The sequence below is a fragment of the Nycticebus coucang genome, chromosome 6 (assembly GCF_027406575.1).
Source record: "Nycticebus coucang isolate mNycCou1 chromosome 6, mNycCou1.pri, whole genome shotgun sequence".
In the NCBI taxonomy this organism is placed as follows: Eukaryota; Metazoa; Chordata; class Mammalia; order Primates; family Lorisidae; genus Nycticebus; species Nycticebus coucang.
Window position 1 is genome coordinate 13,593,605 of NC_069785.1, and position 17,476 is coordinate 13,611,080.

At 35.7% G+C, this 17,476-nt stretch overlaps 1 protein-coding gene across 2 annotated transcripts in view; it reads right to left on the bottom strand.

Annotated features, from left to right (window-relative positions):
- The window catches only part of LRFN5 (leucine rich repeat and fibronectin type III domain containing 5), a 229,198-nt gene that overhangs the window by 107,745 nt on the left and 103,977 nt on the right, over positions 1 to 17,476 (bottom strand). The window contains exon 2 of one of the 2 annotated variants that reach the window (XM_053595822.1): positions 1,981 to 2,157. The exons of the other annotated variant lie outside the window; for it this stretch is intronic. The gene's annotated coding sequence lies outside the window, so the exon portion shown is untranslated. The remainder of the gene's footprint in view (positions 1 to 1,980; positions 2,158 to 17,476) is intronic. 2 annotated transcript variants of the gene reach the window in all.

Genomic DNA, 17,476 nt, shown 5'->3' on the forward strand with positions numbered 1-17,476 from the left:
AACCTTCACCCCGTTCTGTGCAATTATCTGCCACCCTGGGAGAAGGAGGAATTGGGGGGAGCAGCACAGCACGACAGGATTGGAAAGTGACTTAGAGCTAATTATCACGTTGTTAGTTAACAGTCTGTGAAAGTTGTCCAAGGTCATGTCTGAACCCTAAAGAAGGGTCTCCAGACTATGAAACAGAACCCCAAACCAGGACCAGGGCCTGTTTTATCATGACAAAGGGGAATGTTTGTTGTATATGGCAAATATATCTTGCCCTGTAAACCTATATCTTGCTCTGTAAACATACCTTTCTCCTTCTCAATAAACTTTGCTTCACACTTGCCTTGCTTTGGGGGTGTCTGGTTACTCCTCAACCAAGAGCGCACCAAGAACCAACACTCTACTGCCTTAAGAAACATAAAAGAATGCCTTCCGCAAGCCGCCTCATTTAATAAAAAGTTCATGGAGTTAAGCAATAAAAGCAATTCTTCACATCAATGAATAAATCATGTCCAAAAGGAATATGAGGCAACAAAACATACATTAAACAACAATCACTAACATAATAATTTGCAATCTGTCCTCTGCATACTGAGATACCATTTTATGCTACAGCAACAGTTGTAATAAATTAATTTCATTATAAGCTAGATATGTCCTTTTTTGTTTATGTCTTAAAAGTAGTTTGTTCACACAACTTCGAGCACAGTTCCAACATCAAACTGGCTGTTTATTTAAATCTTTCATAACTTGTAGCATCATGATTTCAGAAGTAAATTCTTAACAATAGTTTTGATGTTCTTTTAATGAACACTTTAAAGGATAATTTTAACATTTCTGTTGCAGGAATACTGGCATTTTAATATGTTGCAAAATAAAACTGAGGTTAAGTATCTCCAATTTTCCTTCAAGAAAATTTCAATTGCCAAGTATTCAATGACTATGAGGCAACCTAGAATATATCAAATTCTTTCTCTATATGAATAGCCATTTTCTCTGTGATTACACTGTGTTATAAATACACGCCAAAGAATAACAAGAGTCACCTATGTTGAGTATTTTGGAGAAGTTGAAAAAAAAAAAGAAGAAGGAAAAGAAAAGGAAAAGGAAGAACTGAAATACTTCAAATTTAAACCATATCAAGCACGTAAACTAGAAAAATAGCAAAACACTAAGATCATAAACCAGGAAAGCCTGAATTTTTTTCTAAGAAATTACCTTTATCCTTCAGATCTATACACATAAATAATCCTGTAAGTAATTAAATTTTTAAAATTTATTTGGAAGTTCAAAAGCCCAGTGGTAAGTGTATGACTGGGTATTTATTTGGGGGCGGTATATAGTTCATTATGTTATCCATCTGTAGACTCTTTCTGTCTCCTTATTTCAATTCATTTTCCTAAATATAATTTTCATTTTCTGTAATTTTCCCAGTATTCATATATACAGGCTTCTATATAACTATCCTTGAATGACCCAAACAACAAGGTTATTCCCCAAACCAACCAATCAGAAAAGTGTTTTTTTCTCATTTCAGCCCAGTTCCATCCGCATAGAACTGGCCATCACAGTCATGGGAAGAATACTCAATTTTTTTAAAATTAAAGAACCAGGAATTTTATTCTATTTTTATAACTCATTAGCCAAACAACTTTGATCAATTACTGTGTCATTCTGAAATTTGTTTGCTCCTTTGTAAACATCATAATTTTAATCTCTTCTCTGTCCAGGCCAAAAGGCTGTAAATTTAAATAGTGACAATGTGTGTGGTACACAATCCTTAAAAATACATCAGAAAATTCCATATAGGTTATCAACCCCCAAAGTGGTAGACTTTAAGTCTCCAGAATTATACGACTCAAAACAGAAAGGAAATAGTCAGCAATGAATATTGGGTATAATGTGCTGATTAGTTTGCAAGATTTCTAGTTAGCCTCCCCTAGGTGTTTGTAAACCCACCAGTGATAATCGAATGAGAAGCACTCAACTTACTTCTGGAGCCTGAAGAGTTCCTTACTGCTGTGAAGGAGTCAGCACTCTGGCTGGCTGCTGCAGAAGATGGACAGGGTGAAAGCATCTCCAAAGCTGGTTCCGACGGAGGATGGGGTCGAAGGAAGGTGCTCAGTACTACAAATCTTCTCAACACCTGGCTGAATGGTTACAGGGACTCTTCAAAGGAAGCAAGCAAAAAAAAGGGGGTATGTCAAAAAATGCCTATGAAGTCTCTTTGAGAAGTATAGTTAATGTTAACTGGGTCATTAATCTCAAACTGTAACAGGACTATCACTCAATATAATTTAAAGAGACTTGCCTAACAAAACTCTCCAGTGGAATGTGCCACATGCTGTGCTTCAAAAAAATATGTCAGCATTCTGTATTTCATTTTCAGAAAGAGTTTTCTTATTTCAGAGTGAAGATAATTTGAACAATAATAAGCTACATAGTTCAATTTTCATCCTATTTCAATTAATTCAGCTTGCAGTCTAATGTTAAAAACATACATTTAACCGTCACCTACTCTCCACCAGGCACATGACCCTCAGGGTACGACAGTGAATGATTCTGGAGCTGACCATCTTATGTCATATTGCCTTATGTCATGACGTATATTATTCAGTTATTCAATGGACAATATTGCAACACGTCTCTGAAGAAAATACACACACATTCCATTTGTATTTTAACTTAATGTCAGAAAATTGCTGATTTCTGCTTCTTTCTGGGTGTTCTAATGTCAATCTAAATTATAACTGACTTGACTCTATGAGACATAATGTTTATCTTTCTCTCCTCTAAAATGTATATAATAGTACCATTTGCAATTCAACTACTAACATTTTTAATGCAGACATAGTCTGAATTTTTTAAAATGTTCTTGATTTGAATAAAAGTATTGCAATTTTACTTTCACTATGACTTATTTTGTCTGCAGAAGAAAACAAAAGGAATAATACAATTCCAGGGCCGCGCCTGTGGCTCAGATGGTAAGGTGCCGGCCCCATATACCGAGGGTGGTGGGTTCAAAGCCGGCCCCGGCCGAACTGCAACCAAAAAATAGCCGGGCATCGTGGCAGGCACCTGTAGTCCCAGCTACTCGGGAGGCTGAGGCAAGAGAATCGCTTAAGCCCAGCAGTTGGAGGTTGCTGTGAGCTGTGTGATGCCACGGCACTCTACCGAGGGCGGTACAGTGAGACTCTGTCTCTACAAAAACAAACAAACAAAAAAAAAAAAAACAAGGAATAATACAATTCCAAAGCATAGCAATAAAAAACAAATACAAGATAATATAACAATGACTTGGGTTTCCTTTACTATTTCTGCCACCTCCATTTGCAAAAGTATCTGAATGATCCGATAAAGCCACAATTTAAGAGGGTAAGTGTATTGTCCTAGAATACCCAATAATTAGAAACTTATTTAAAAAGAAAATTTATATGGTTGCCTAATTTAAAATGCAAATTTTCAGAAATAGTAAAATTTTATGCCCACATTAATTATATAATTGAATACAAGTAAATTACAGTATGTATATTTCAATTTTTTCCGTAAATTTGTCACCAATCCTATCTCTTTCTAAAATTTATATTTATTATAAAACAAAAATGCTTCTTTTAGAAGTATAGAATAACTGGGATATACCACGTACAGGTGCACACATGCAAATGTAAATCAATCGTACGCGGAGCACTCTGATATGGCTATTGTTTGCCTTTTATTTATTTAATTCCATAAATATCTTAAATCAATTTTTACATTGATTGCATTTTGGTAACAAAACATAAATATTATCTGAACTCCCTCAGCAAATGTATTTATCATCAACAGCATTTCCATGTCTTTATTTTAACACAAAACACACAGTAAATGGCAAAACACTAAATAAATTCCAGCTCTCCAGGAGAAGTTGTTTTCTCTGTATTCATGTATCACTTTTTAATGGGAACAACATTTCCTTTTGTAATAACAACTTATTCAGCCCTTACTATGTGCTGGCCACCACTAAAAATGTGTTACCTCACCAAGAATCAAATGGCGTAAATACACAACCCTGTATTATTACTGCTATAAAAAAAAGACAGAGAAAGGTCAACTAATATTAGGCAAGGTTATACAGGTAGTAAGTGGTAATGCCAGGTCTATCGTACTCTAGGAGATGTTTTATATCTCATGATGTAAGTGAAGATTTCAGAGAACCATTACAGGATTTCAGAATAGACTCTAGCGCTATTTTCTGAGTTCCGTATGTTTTTGTCTAGGCAATTCTCAAGGGAGGAGTTTTCAGAGTTGAGATCCTAATACTATAATTCTCTGGTATTATTATAAAAATATTCTCCTATTTAATGAAATTAAACATTCCATCCATGTTGGTCAGTTTCTCAGTCTCATAGAAATTGTCATAACGTTGGCCATCTTACAAAGTCTTAATTAAGACAATTTGGCAATGGCTCTTGTTTAGGCACAATTCCCAGGAAATCGTTCTTCCTCTAACAATTATTTTGAATTCCAGTGCTAAACTCTGAAATAACGCAGGAAACATGGGATAAACTCTGGAAGTTATTAGAGAATACATTTTTAAAGTGAGAATCAACTCCTCCTCTAGCACCCACTGGTACTTTCTTATATACGGGGTCTTTAGTAAATGCTCATCAGTTGCCTGAACATGTACCTTGATAACAGCCTTACTACCAACAAGTTCAGGACTTCAAAGCTTTATAGAACTGAGTTGGAAACACAGCTATGACCACATTACTCACTTTTCCCTTTTAAAATGAAATGTAGGATGGTGCCTGTAGCTTAGTGGGTAGGGCACTGGCCACATACACCCAGGCTGGCAGGTTAGAACCCGGCCCGGGCCAGATAAACAATAATAACAGCAACAACAACAACAAAAATAGCTGGGCGTTGTGGCAGGTGCCTGCAGTCCTAGCTACTTGGGAGGCTGAGGCAAGAGAAACACTTAAGCCCAAGAGTTGGAGGTTGCTGTGAGCTGCAATGCCACGGCACTCTACCAAGGGTGACGTAGTGAGACTCTGTCTCAAAAATAAATAAATAAATAAAAATTAAAATGAAATGTAGATATTATATATTATAAATATATTTAAATATAATATACAATAAATATGTGTTAAAATATAGTTATATAATATATAGCATATATTTATTACAAAAACTTGTGATTATTTCAAGATATAAGTGTCCTCATATAATATTCTATTTAAAATTTAGGCTGCCCTACATTTTTACCCTTTGAAAACTAAGGAACCCCTTGAAATATTTGAAGGCATCTGTCATCCAAAGTATTCCCCTCATTTTAAATGTCCACAACATTTGAACAATTATGATTTCATCAAATAGTATCATCATTCATTCTTTCACATATGTTTAATGATATAAAATAAATAATATGGAGGGAGTTTTTATGCATTTATCTTTATGTATGTTTAGCTTTTGTTGAAATGAGTAAAAATAAGCATTTAGTTATCCAAATGTTTGACCTACAAGATGCAAATAGTCAGTTATTTCTAAATATATGATTAATTGAATCATATGGTCTCACTGTAATTCATTTAATCATTTATTTAATAATTATATAGAAACATAGCTATGATCTTTAGTGGACTATTCCAAAAATTAGTTTATAATCTAAGAAATGTTATTTCAATAATATAAATAATGTGAAAAATAATTTGGACCAGAATCAGAATAAAATTGAAAATTATTCCATATTAATTCATTTTTAAAGCATAAATATTCAGAAATTCAAAAAAACGCTATTACTAAAACATGCTTTCCTCATCACTAGGACTGTTAAACCTATTTTAAAAATTAAGTTATAGGCACTGACTATGAAGATGGGTCTTCGTTATTTGATAAAAGTGAAGTACCATATCTTTGGCAATAGGAAAATGTTTACAAATTGTTATACACATCTGGGATCGTATGACAAATACATTTATGCACCCCTGGAGCATTTATTGCTTCATGTAAATGTCACATTGGAAATGAGAACAAGTAATCATTCCTTTCCTCTTATAGCAACAGTTCAGCAGTTAAATAAAACATAAATCTTAGTGACCTAAAAATTTTATTACTGCATTTGTAATTTCCTGTTAACAACTCACAAAAAATAACTATAAGTGATGCTATATTTCAGTAAGCTACAAACCAAGGTGAAGGGTTTTCCTTTGTGGAGAACAGAAGGTAGGTACAGAGGGTATTAGCTTTGCATTGTTTTTAAAGAACTGACTCATTCACTAAATTTCATAATGATGATTAAAACAATGACTTTTCACCATTAAAAAGAAGATACTAAATTAACAACTGATTTAGTGAAAAGTAAAATGTGTTATAACAATCTGACTATACAAAATTTCTGCTATTAGATAGAGGGTGCAAAAATAAAAAAAAAAATAAATGTAAAGTAAGTTTCTAAGGAACAGCGTGGAACTATGAAATTATTTTTACTAGCATAACTAGTATTTTATCAAGTGATAGAATCATAACAATCCAAAATAGTCACAAAAATAATTCAAATAACAAAGTCACAATTTAAATATATTCTGCTAAACTTTTTCTCTAAATTTCTTTGAAAATCAAAGTTCTGTAAATATATTTCTTTTCCAAAATACAACCTAGCCTGGCACACCTTCCTTCCTTGGTGAAATGAGAAGATGGTTGTCTGCTGGTCCTTTGACTTTTCCTTTGTTAGCTCATGGTCTGTGTTAAGAATACACGTCGGCCCTGCTCCATTATTTTAAATACAGAATTAAATAAAACATAGTTTCTTGTTACTCTTAGTGGTTTGGGCAGAGTAAGTAGACAGATTTGATGGTTAAACCAGCAGGCATGTTTGTGTATATCCGTGGCAATGATTGTGCTCAATTAAAAGAGATATGTTATTAAGTGCCTATTGTTTAATACACTGACCACTTAGCTCCATGTATCCACATGCAGGGTTCCCTTCTTTTTCCACTCACTGTCTACTTTTCCCCCTGTCTTCCCCCATGTCCTTCCTTCCTTCCTTCCTACCCTCTTGCTCCTTCCTTCCCTCTCTCCCTTTTTCTCCAGTGAGTCTTAACTATTTACGTCGAAGTATTTCTCTCTTACTGTTGAAACGATTACGATGATTCCTGCATTACCACGTCACTGTGAACATGGGTGTATTACACACATGCTCGTACCTGTGTGAGTGTGCACACGTGCCCACGCACGTTCTCTATAAATCGAAAACTTCTATCTTTCAACCCAGTTTACTGTGATTTTTGGCCCATTTTTATGCCTTCCTGTAGAGTGCCAACTAAGGTTCATACCAGGAGGAGGTATTAAGTTTTAAAATTAGTCCAAACCAGCATTGGTGCTTACAGGGGACGTTGTTCCAGCTGATTTTCAGATATTTGCAAACTCCATGCTGCTAGAGTCTTCTTACATATTTTATCTCCCTCTGATTGCTAACCATTTCCCCCGGATGCGATCCCCTCGCTTAGACCCTTTCTGCCAGTTCTCACCTTCTTTCTTTCTCCTCCTCTGGGCCTCCTCCCTCCCCTGTCTCTAATCTCTCTTTCTTCTTTCTTCCCTCCCTTTCTTCTCTCTTCCTTTCCTTTGCTCCATAACCTTCTCTCTTGCATCTTCAATCAGAAATTATTTCACAAATAAATCCTTATACTGTATATTTCCTAAACATGCACTCTTTTAAGAACACATTTAAAGAGAATTTCACAACAGGTAGATTACATTATATTCTCCCTTCACAATTCTGACTTATGGCAGATTTTTACTATTCAGGTGAGAAAGTACAGGTCCCATTTATTTATGAATAGTAATTATATAAGTAATATATGATTATTTTCTTCCTTGAACTTTAAATATAATAGATAAGGATGAAGGATGGAAGAGAGAAATGGGTGTGCCCATAGACAGGCAGCAGGAGGGATTAGGGATAGAACTGATCGGCAATTACCTGTGCTCATACGTAGTTACGTATTTGAGAAAATTTAGAAAAGTAATTATAAACACACACAATTATATGCAAAATTGATAAAAAATCTTAACAAGGTCCATGGCCCATATGAAAGTCAGTTTCTTGGAGGCAATATTGTACGACGGTTATGCAAGATGTTACCACTGGCAGGAAGTATGTACAGGCTACAGGAATCGCTCTGTGTTACTCCCCAGGCTGCAGGAAAATCTACAGAACGTGACTTGAGGTGACATTTATGGGTCAATAATTGCAAGCTTGCAACCTTAGCCCTCCACTAGAAAAGGAATATCTAGAACAAATTTAATAGTTGTAGCGACTTATTTGGTCTTATCAAACCACGTTTGTTCTAAGTGCGTCTCACAGAAAAACTAGGGGACTAATTTCAGGCCATTAGTCAATGAAAAGTACAGAATTGCTGCTTGATTTGGCCGTGTCAGTGGCATGACTATAGGGAAAGAGATTAGGTTTGCACCAGGAGCATGGTGTGGTACACTGACCCAGGCCTGAGGGTCCTGCGGGCTGGTGGTGAGGAGAGTCTCTCTGCTCTTCCCTGATGAATCTCATTAGCCAGTACAATAAAATGCAATGTGAGTTTCTGGTGCTTGAGGACGGTGAGAACATTTAAGAGTCAGAGATAAAGGCTCAGTAGTGTGTAGATGGAAGTCATTTGGCATCTTTATTGTGGTGGTTGTGATTTCTCTATTTTTGAATTCATCGTTTTAAGCTCTGATAAAAATGCCTAATGAAGTATCTCAAATATAAATCTACCTAAAATGCACAATTACAAATCAAATCGTATGTGTTGTATAAGTAGACAGAACTCACACACAGGCATATAAATATACATGTTATCCATCTATATATGAGGTCGATATTCCTAAGTAGCATATCCACAGGAGGGTGTGCTGGGACACTGCAGAAATATATATAGACTATATTAATACAGATATAGACAGAGAGGTATCTATGTCTTTCTATACACACATATGTAGAGACACATTTATTTCAGTGTATATATGCATACATGTATGTCGAGAGAGGGAGAAAACCTGCTGGACACTGGACACTGTAAGAACACTAGTGCATATTAAATTCCATAGGTTAAACATCAGGCTGTAAGTCCTAGGCAACTGTGAGCAACTGGAAATTAGATCCCTAGTGAGTGGGTTAAAAGATTTTGGAATGGTCTCGGAGAAACCAAAACCACACAGAGAATGGGAGTTTGGAACCACTGCAGACATGCTAAAAGGTAATATAGACACGAAAAATATCAAGCAGAAAAAGAAGTACTCATTTTGATGGGGGGACTTAAAAACACCTTGACTGTGACAAATTAAAATGACAGAGAAGAACTAAGAATTTAGAAGCAAGAGATCAATTTTAAATTTGCCACTTTACTAGTACGTCTGTGCCTTAGATATTTCATTGATCCATAAGCTCCTATAAATAATCATAAGCCCTGCAGCATCTAACACACTCACTTCATACAATGGGTACTCAAGAAATACGCATTGAAGAATTTTTAACTGCAAATGAAGGAAACTATATACTATAAAACCCCAGAGAAGTTATCTCCTGCAGAGAAAGTTTGTAAAAGGGAAGATGACTTAAAAAGAGAGAGACAGAATGTTCTACAACTAAAAGTTGTGTGGTATAATTAAACATGACTTTGATGACAAACAGGTCATTGGAAAGAAAATTAAGTAAACCAGGAAGACTGTACAGGAGGAATTCTCCATAAGGTCAGATTATGAAGTGTCATTTTTAAAAGTCCAAAGGAAGGAGGCAGAAATGACGATGAATACAAAATAGTGTTTGCAAAGCACTTTCAAATATGTTATTTCATTCAACAGTGACCCTGCCATCCTTGGTCTTTTCTCATTCGGTATTTTAACACGGACTTTAAAAAAAATAAAAGTGGGGGGGTGGGACGGAAGAAACTGCCCTTGTTAATCTATGAATCTGTGACTGACACAAAACTGGAAGTTCAAAATGTCTCTATAGGTTTAATGGATGAACATGACTGTCAAAATGAGATATAATAAAGCCAAAAGTATGGAGACTTAGATCCAGAAAATTAACTATTAAAGCGCAGGCAAAGGATATTTCTTTAAAAGCCATTTATATGAAACACACGTAAGGGATAAATTGTCTTTACGATTCTTACAGATCAACAGTTTCAGGGCTGCAACTTCATTTGTTTAATAGTTGCATTGTGTTATTTGGGGACCTTATCAAGACACCTCTGGAATACAGTGTCTCCCATTCTGAAAGTAGGGCTAATTCCAGCCTTTGCAATAAAAGTGTATTTTTTAAAGAATACCCTAGAAATTTCAGCATAGGAAAGGGATAAGACAATATTCAAATACCAATTAAGAGCATGATTTGAAGTGAGGGATACGAGTTGCATGGAGGTTCTAATTTCACATTCAGAATGTCCTCTTTGGACAACTGTATATAAGTATGGGCCACCTTGGGGGCAGTAAGCTAAGTAAGCTAACTGTTCCCTGATAGATTCATTCTATACGAGTATCAAAGATAATATTCTTGTGTGGGAATTAACACTGGAGGGGAATGGCCATGAGGATCCTGTCCAATACTGGACCCACGGGACTGCCTCCAGTAAAGCACTCAGGTCGAGACTGGCCATTGCTCAAAGGAAAACTGGCTTCCTGTAACCTCAGAATATGGATCTGCCTGGAGAGACTTCTTCTAAAGAGATTAAATACACAGATACATGTATGTATAGAAAATGACTTTATGACATAGTAAACATTTAAAAATTGACACCCCATCTCTTTGAACACATCCAGAAGGAATTCATTCCTAAACTAATTCACATGTGCATGGGAGCAAAGGGAAATATACATTTGTGGGGGGTTGTTTTCCCAAGATGTTCTAATTTGTACTCTGATATTTGACCAAGAGAACTGCAGCTTCCTTTATAACTCTAAAAGTGTGCATACATGAATTTTCCCATAAGTGCTATTAACTCTATGAACTTCAAGTTTCTAAGCAAGAGCACAATTTGATTCCTTCTTTAAAGTGATTACGCGCCATATCCAAATGGCTCTTCACAGGTGGTAACTGAGATGGGAACAAAATAAAAGCCCATTTTTAATATTGTATAATGTGTATTTTACCATATTCATTCCTTAGTGTACCTTCAAATTCACATTCCTTAGTGTACCTTCAAAATAGTCTACTGAGCAGTCTACTGATCTCTTAAATCATTTCTAAGGCTCAATAACTCACACAAAACCATGCTTCTATTTAGTGGCAGGTAAAAGAACATACTATAGATTTTCAGAGTTCTTGTAAGTCTATTTTCATTGTACTCTGTTTTCATGATTCATAGGAAAACTGGGGGACAAAAATTGCAACCAAGTGACAGTATCAAGAAAGAATAGACTGATAACATTCTATACGTCTAAACAACAAGGAATAAATAGAAGTGGAAATCACAAGGAACAATTGTTAAATCGCTTACGCATTTTTTTAATTTTGTAGCTAAGGGTAATATATTCTTAAATGTATGTCAACATATCAACATGAATGAGCAAAACAGAAAATATATTTTAATATAGAAATGAAAGTTGGAGATTCAGTTTCAAAATGTGCATGTCTTCCTACTGACAGTGAAGTTATCTTTTTTGGGATTATTTTATTAAAATATGTACTTGATTTCCAACCTGCAACAGGTATCCTATTCTTAATTGTAGCAATGATTTCGTGCTCATGAACACTCACCCCGAGGATGAAAATTTGCTCATCTGATTAATGAGATTCTGTTCATACAGTACCTTTAATATCCTCTGGTTCTGTTGCACATTCTTCTATCTTTAATATATTTCAGTATGTCACTACCTCTTACATGCATTAATATAGCAGCTCCACAAATGGACTCTGTGCTTCACCCAGTCTTATCACAAGACAACCCGACACAGCCTCTATTGCTGTGGCTTCACTATGTTCTCCAAAGTTCATGTGCTGGAAACTTAATTGCCATGGCGACAGTGTTAAAAGGCAGGGCCATTAAGAGGAGGTTATGTCACGAAGATGACACTTATAAATGAATAAATGTCATTTTTGTGAGAGTAGGTTATTAATTAAAAGGGCTGGTTCCAGATTTCATTAAAACAATAATTATTCTTTGCCTTGGATGCTCACTCCCCCCTTCCTGCCCTCCCACCATGGAATGACCCCCGCCAGATGCTGGGGCCATTCTCTTAAACTTCAGACTGCCATCCATATCTTCATTTTTCCCGCTACCACAATGATCATCTTTATTAAATGTAGATCAAATTATGTGTCCCATACAAAATTCTAGGATCACATGCACAGCCCGTAAGTATAGGGCCATTTCTTGTACAACAAGCTCCACACATATTAAATCAAGTACTTTCCTCTATAATTTTTTAAACTGTTGTGAAAATAAACATAGTATAAAATTTACAGTCTTTACAGTATTTAAGTATACAATTTCAGGGGATCACCCGCATTTATATTATTGTGCCACCACCATCCCATCCATTTCCAGAACACTTTTCATTATATGTAACTAGTACATAGGAATTCGCTATTCTCCCTTTTCCCAGCCCAGGCACTCTTCTACCATCTCATTTTATGATTATAACTATTCTAAGTGATGCATATAAGTGGAATCCTACATTTGACCTTTTGTGAGTGGCTTATTTTATTTAGTGTAACATAATCAGCATGCATCCACATTCCAGCATATCCCATATTTCTTCCCTTTTCATGCTGAATAATACTTCATTGTACGCATCTTTCACATTGGCTTAACCAATCATCAGTTGGTAGACATTTGGTGGTTTTTGCCTTTTAACTTCGCAAACACTGCTGTTATGCACGTGGATATTATAATATCATTCTGATATTCTTTCTGTTCTTTCCATTTTTATACTCAGAAGTGGAATTGCTGAATCATCCAATAAATCAATTTCCTTTTTTATTTTTTTGAGGAACCATCATGTTATTTTCTACAATATCTGTAAAATTTTCATTTTATGTTTCCACCAACACAACCGAGTACACAAAGGCTTCAATTTCCTCACATCCTCTCCAATGTTTACTGTTCCCTGTTTTTTTAGAGGAATTATCTTAACGATTGTGAGGTAGTATTTCCTTGTAGTTTTGATTTGCTTGTCTATAAGGATTAGTGAGGTTAGGCATTTTATCATCCAGGTATTAAACATCTGTACATTTTTTATGGAGAATGTCCATTCAAGGCTTTTTTCCTTTTTGACTCAACTCATTTCTTTGTTACTTAGTTTTAGGAGTTCTCTCTATATACTCAAGTTATTAATAACTTATAAACATAATTAGAAAAATCAGTCCCATTCTAAGAGTTGCCTTTTCATGCTAGTTGTAGTATCTTTCAACACACATTTTTTTTAAACTAAAGTCAAATGTGTTTATTTTTTCTTGTTTTGCCTATGCCTTTCGTCTCATATCCATGAAATCATCACTAAATCCAATGTTGTAAACATTTCTGCACAATGTTTTATTTTAACAGCTTTATAGTTTTACAAGTTTTACATCTTCTATTTAGGCCTTCAAATACGTTATAAGTTAATTTTGTATATAATGATATGTAAGGTTCCAACTTTCTTCTTTTGCACGGGAAATCTAGAGTTCCCAGGACCATTTTTAAAAATACAGTTCTTTCTACATTGAATGGTTTTGGCTCCACTGTCAAAAATCATTTGACCATACATGCAAGAGTTTGCTTCTGAATTCTCTATTCCCTTTTATTGGTGTCTACATCTGTCATATGCCAGTTCCATACACCTTTGATGACTACTCCTTTCTAGTAAGTTTTAAAATCAGTAAGTAAAAATACCCCATCTTTGGTTTTTTTTTTCTAGGATTATTTTGGATATTCAAGGGATAAATTTTTAGATTTTTTTTTTTTTTTTACTTCAAAAATGGAAATCATTGTAATTTTGGTAGGGAATGAAAAATTTTAGATCACTTTGGGGTATTATTCAATCTTAATAATACTAAGTCTTCCAGTTATGAATACAGAGAATTTTCCCATATGTCTTCATTAATTTCTTCCACAAATGTTTTGTAAATTCACTCTGTGAGTCTTTCTTCAGTTAAGTTGATTCTTATTTCATTCTTTTTGAGGCTATTATACATGAAATCTTTTATTAATATTTCAGATTATTAGTGGACAAAATGCAATCTTCTTTGTATCTTACCAGTACATCTTTCCATTTTGCTAACTTTGTTTAGTAGTTTTAAGTTTCCTTTTCACAATATCTCTAAGGTACAGAGATATTGTGGAAAGATCTTAAAAGATCTTATCTGAAAACAGAGATCATCTTGCTTCTTTCTTTCCAACTCTGATGCTTTTTACTTGTTTTTCTTGCCTAATTGCTCTGGCAAAGGTGTCTACTACTCTGTTGACTGGAAGTGGCAATGGTGAAGTGCCCTGTTCCTGATATTAAAGGAAAAGCTGCCCTTGGTCTTTTGCTGCTGATCTGATGTTCTCTCTCTCTCACACGCTGTGTGTATTTTCTCATTTAAGGCTTTTATCATATTGAAGTAGTTTGTTGAGATTTTGATTATGAAAAGATTTTGAATTTTAACCAATATTTTTTGGCATTACCTGAGATGATAGTGAAATTCTTTTCTTCATTCTGTTGGTATGCTGCATGACACTAATAATTTTTACTTGTTGGAACTTTCAGGCGTGTCCAGCCTGCTGGCCTGCAGGCCACATGTGGATCATGTGAGAACTTTTTTGGTAATCTGTGGGGTCAAATATTGTAAAAATTATGCATGGACTTTTTTTTCTCATTAGCTTTTGTTAATGTTTGTGTAGTTAATGTGTAGCCCAAGAAAATTCTTCCTCTTCCAATATTGCTCAGAGAAGCAAAAGTTGGACATCCTTGACATCAGTCATTTTATATAATTACTTTAACATGCTGCTGGATTCAGTTTGCTAGTAACTCTCTGCGGTTTTCCGCATCAATATTCATCAGTGATTGTAGTCTGCAGTATTCTTACCTATAGTGTCTTTGTCTGACTTTGGTATCAGGGTCATACTTGCCTCACAGAATGAGTTAAGGAGCATTCCCTCCTGTTCCATTTTTCATAAGTTTGGGAAGAATTATTAGTAGTCCTTTACATGTTTGGTAGAATTCATTAGTGAAACCATCAGGTCCAGTGCATTTTTTTGATGGGAAAGTTATTGATTCGATCTCCTTATTATTGGTCTGTTCAGTTTTTCTATTTCTGTTTTGTCTAGGATGTTAATGAGTATAAATTTATTCATAATAATCTCTTGTGGGTCTTTTTATTTCTCTGGGTCTTTCATTTCTGATATGGTTTACTTGCATCTTCTCTTTTGGTTGGTCTACCTTAATGTTTTTTCCAATTTATCTTTAAAAAAAAAAAAAACAACTTTAAGTTTTCGTGAACTTGTCTATTCTATTGTTTTTCTAGTCCCTATTTTGTTTATTTCTGCTCTGATCTTTATTATTGCCTTCCTTGTGTGAAATTTGAACCTATTTCATTCTCTTCTGTTTCCTTGAGATGCAATGTTAGGTTGTTTACTGGGGAGCTCCCCCAGGCCCTCTTCCTCCTTCTTGATTTGAATGACTACTGTTACAAACTTCCCTCTAAGGAATGCTTTGGCTGTATTCTGTAAGTCAGTGGTTCTCAACCTTCCTAATGCCTTAGCCCTTTAATACAGTTCCTTTGAGTTGTGACCCACAGGTTGAGAACTGCTGCTGTAAATCTTAGGATGTGGTGTTTCCATTTTTGTTTGTCTCAAAACATTTTTTAAAGTTTTCTTTTCATTTCTCCTTTTATTCCTTGGTTGTTCTGAATGATTTGGTTTAATTTCCATGCATAACTGAGTTTTCTAAGATTCTACCATTGTGTTCAGTAAAGATGCTCAATATTATTTTAATATTCTTAAATTTGTTCAGAATTGCTTTGTGGCTGAACACTTATCCTACTGTGGAGAATGTTTCCCGTGCACTTGAGAGCAGGTGTATTCTGTCACTGTTGGTTGGAACATTCAGCCAATATCTTAGGTCCATCTGGGCTAAACTGTAGTTTAGAAAAATTCTAAGTCTGAGAAAGAAATCAGAAATCCAGCTCCAGGAAGCTCAAGGGACACACACATAAAAAGACACATGAGAGTTATATAGGTGCTCCGCTTCCAGGAGAAAGCAGGCAGAGGTGTCATCCCTGGGGGCTCAGCCAGACCACCCAAGATGAAAGGAGCCCAAAGGAGCCCCAGACAGGACAAAGTTGCTAAGACCATCCCTGAGGAAGGAGAATCAGCAGGCAGGGGGCTAACCCTGTTAGAAGGGCTGAATGCTTGCATTCCCACCTTCTGCACTGCTGGTGGGAATGCAAGCTAGTGTGTTCCTTTTGGAAGGAAGTTTGGAGAACACTCAGCGAACTAAATGTAGACCTGCCATTTGATCCTGCAATTCCTCCTCTAGGTGTATATCCAAAGGACCAAAAATCATTTGGCAATAAAGATATTTGCATCAGATTGTTCACTGCATTCAATTCATAATTGCCAAGTCATGGAAGAAGCCCAAGTGCTCACCCATGAATGGATTAATAAATTGTGGTATATGTATACCATGGAATACTATGCAGCAGTAAAAAAAAATGGAGACTTTACCTCCTTTATGTTTACATGGATGGAGCTGGAAAATATTCTTCTTGGTAAAGTATCTCAGGAATGGAAAAAAAAGTATCAATGTCCTCAGTACTACTGTGAAACCAATTTATAATCACTCACACTTGCATATAAAAATGAAACACAACTTTAGCCTAGGATGAAGGAGGGAAGGGAGGGAGAGGGGAGGGGAGGGGGTGGGAGGGATAGTAGGGGGACCACACCTATGGAGCACATTACAAGTACAAGTTGGTTCTATCATGTGTAGAACACAAATGTCCTAATGCTATAATTGGGTAAATGAGGTGAAAGCTATGCTGATTAGTATGATGTAAGCACTCCAATTTGTACAAAGAATCAACACAATGAAAACGGCATAAATGTATTTATGATGTACGTACAAGAGACTTAATTTAAAAAAAAGGGGTAAAAAGAAAATTATAGCATGATAAAGAAATATAAAAAAAGAATAGAAGGGCCGAATGCTTTGACCTCCGATGGGCACTTCGATTAGAGAACCTGGCTTGCTTGTCCTGTTGGAATGAAACCTATTTTCCCCTCTCCCTTTTCTGAATGCATCATCAGCAGGGGTACCCCATGTTTCTGATCACCTAGCTGTTTCCTCTGCACACAACTGCCCTGGGGGCTTGTAATCCTATTACAATTTTGGCACCTATTCACTTTGCATCTGCACTTTGTGTTTGAGATCAATAAAAGGTTTCTGAGAAGTCAAAGTAGCTGCACTGACTCAGCGGCTGCCTTGGCACAGGAATCCATGTGTGCCTTTCCCCAGGCCTCTCACACTCGACGTGTTAAACTGGGATAGAGGGTCA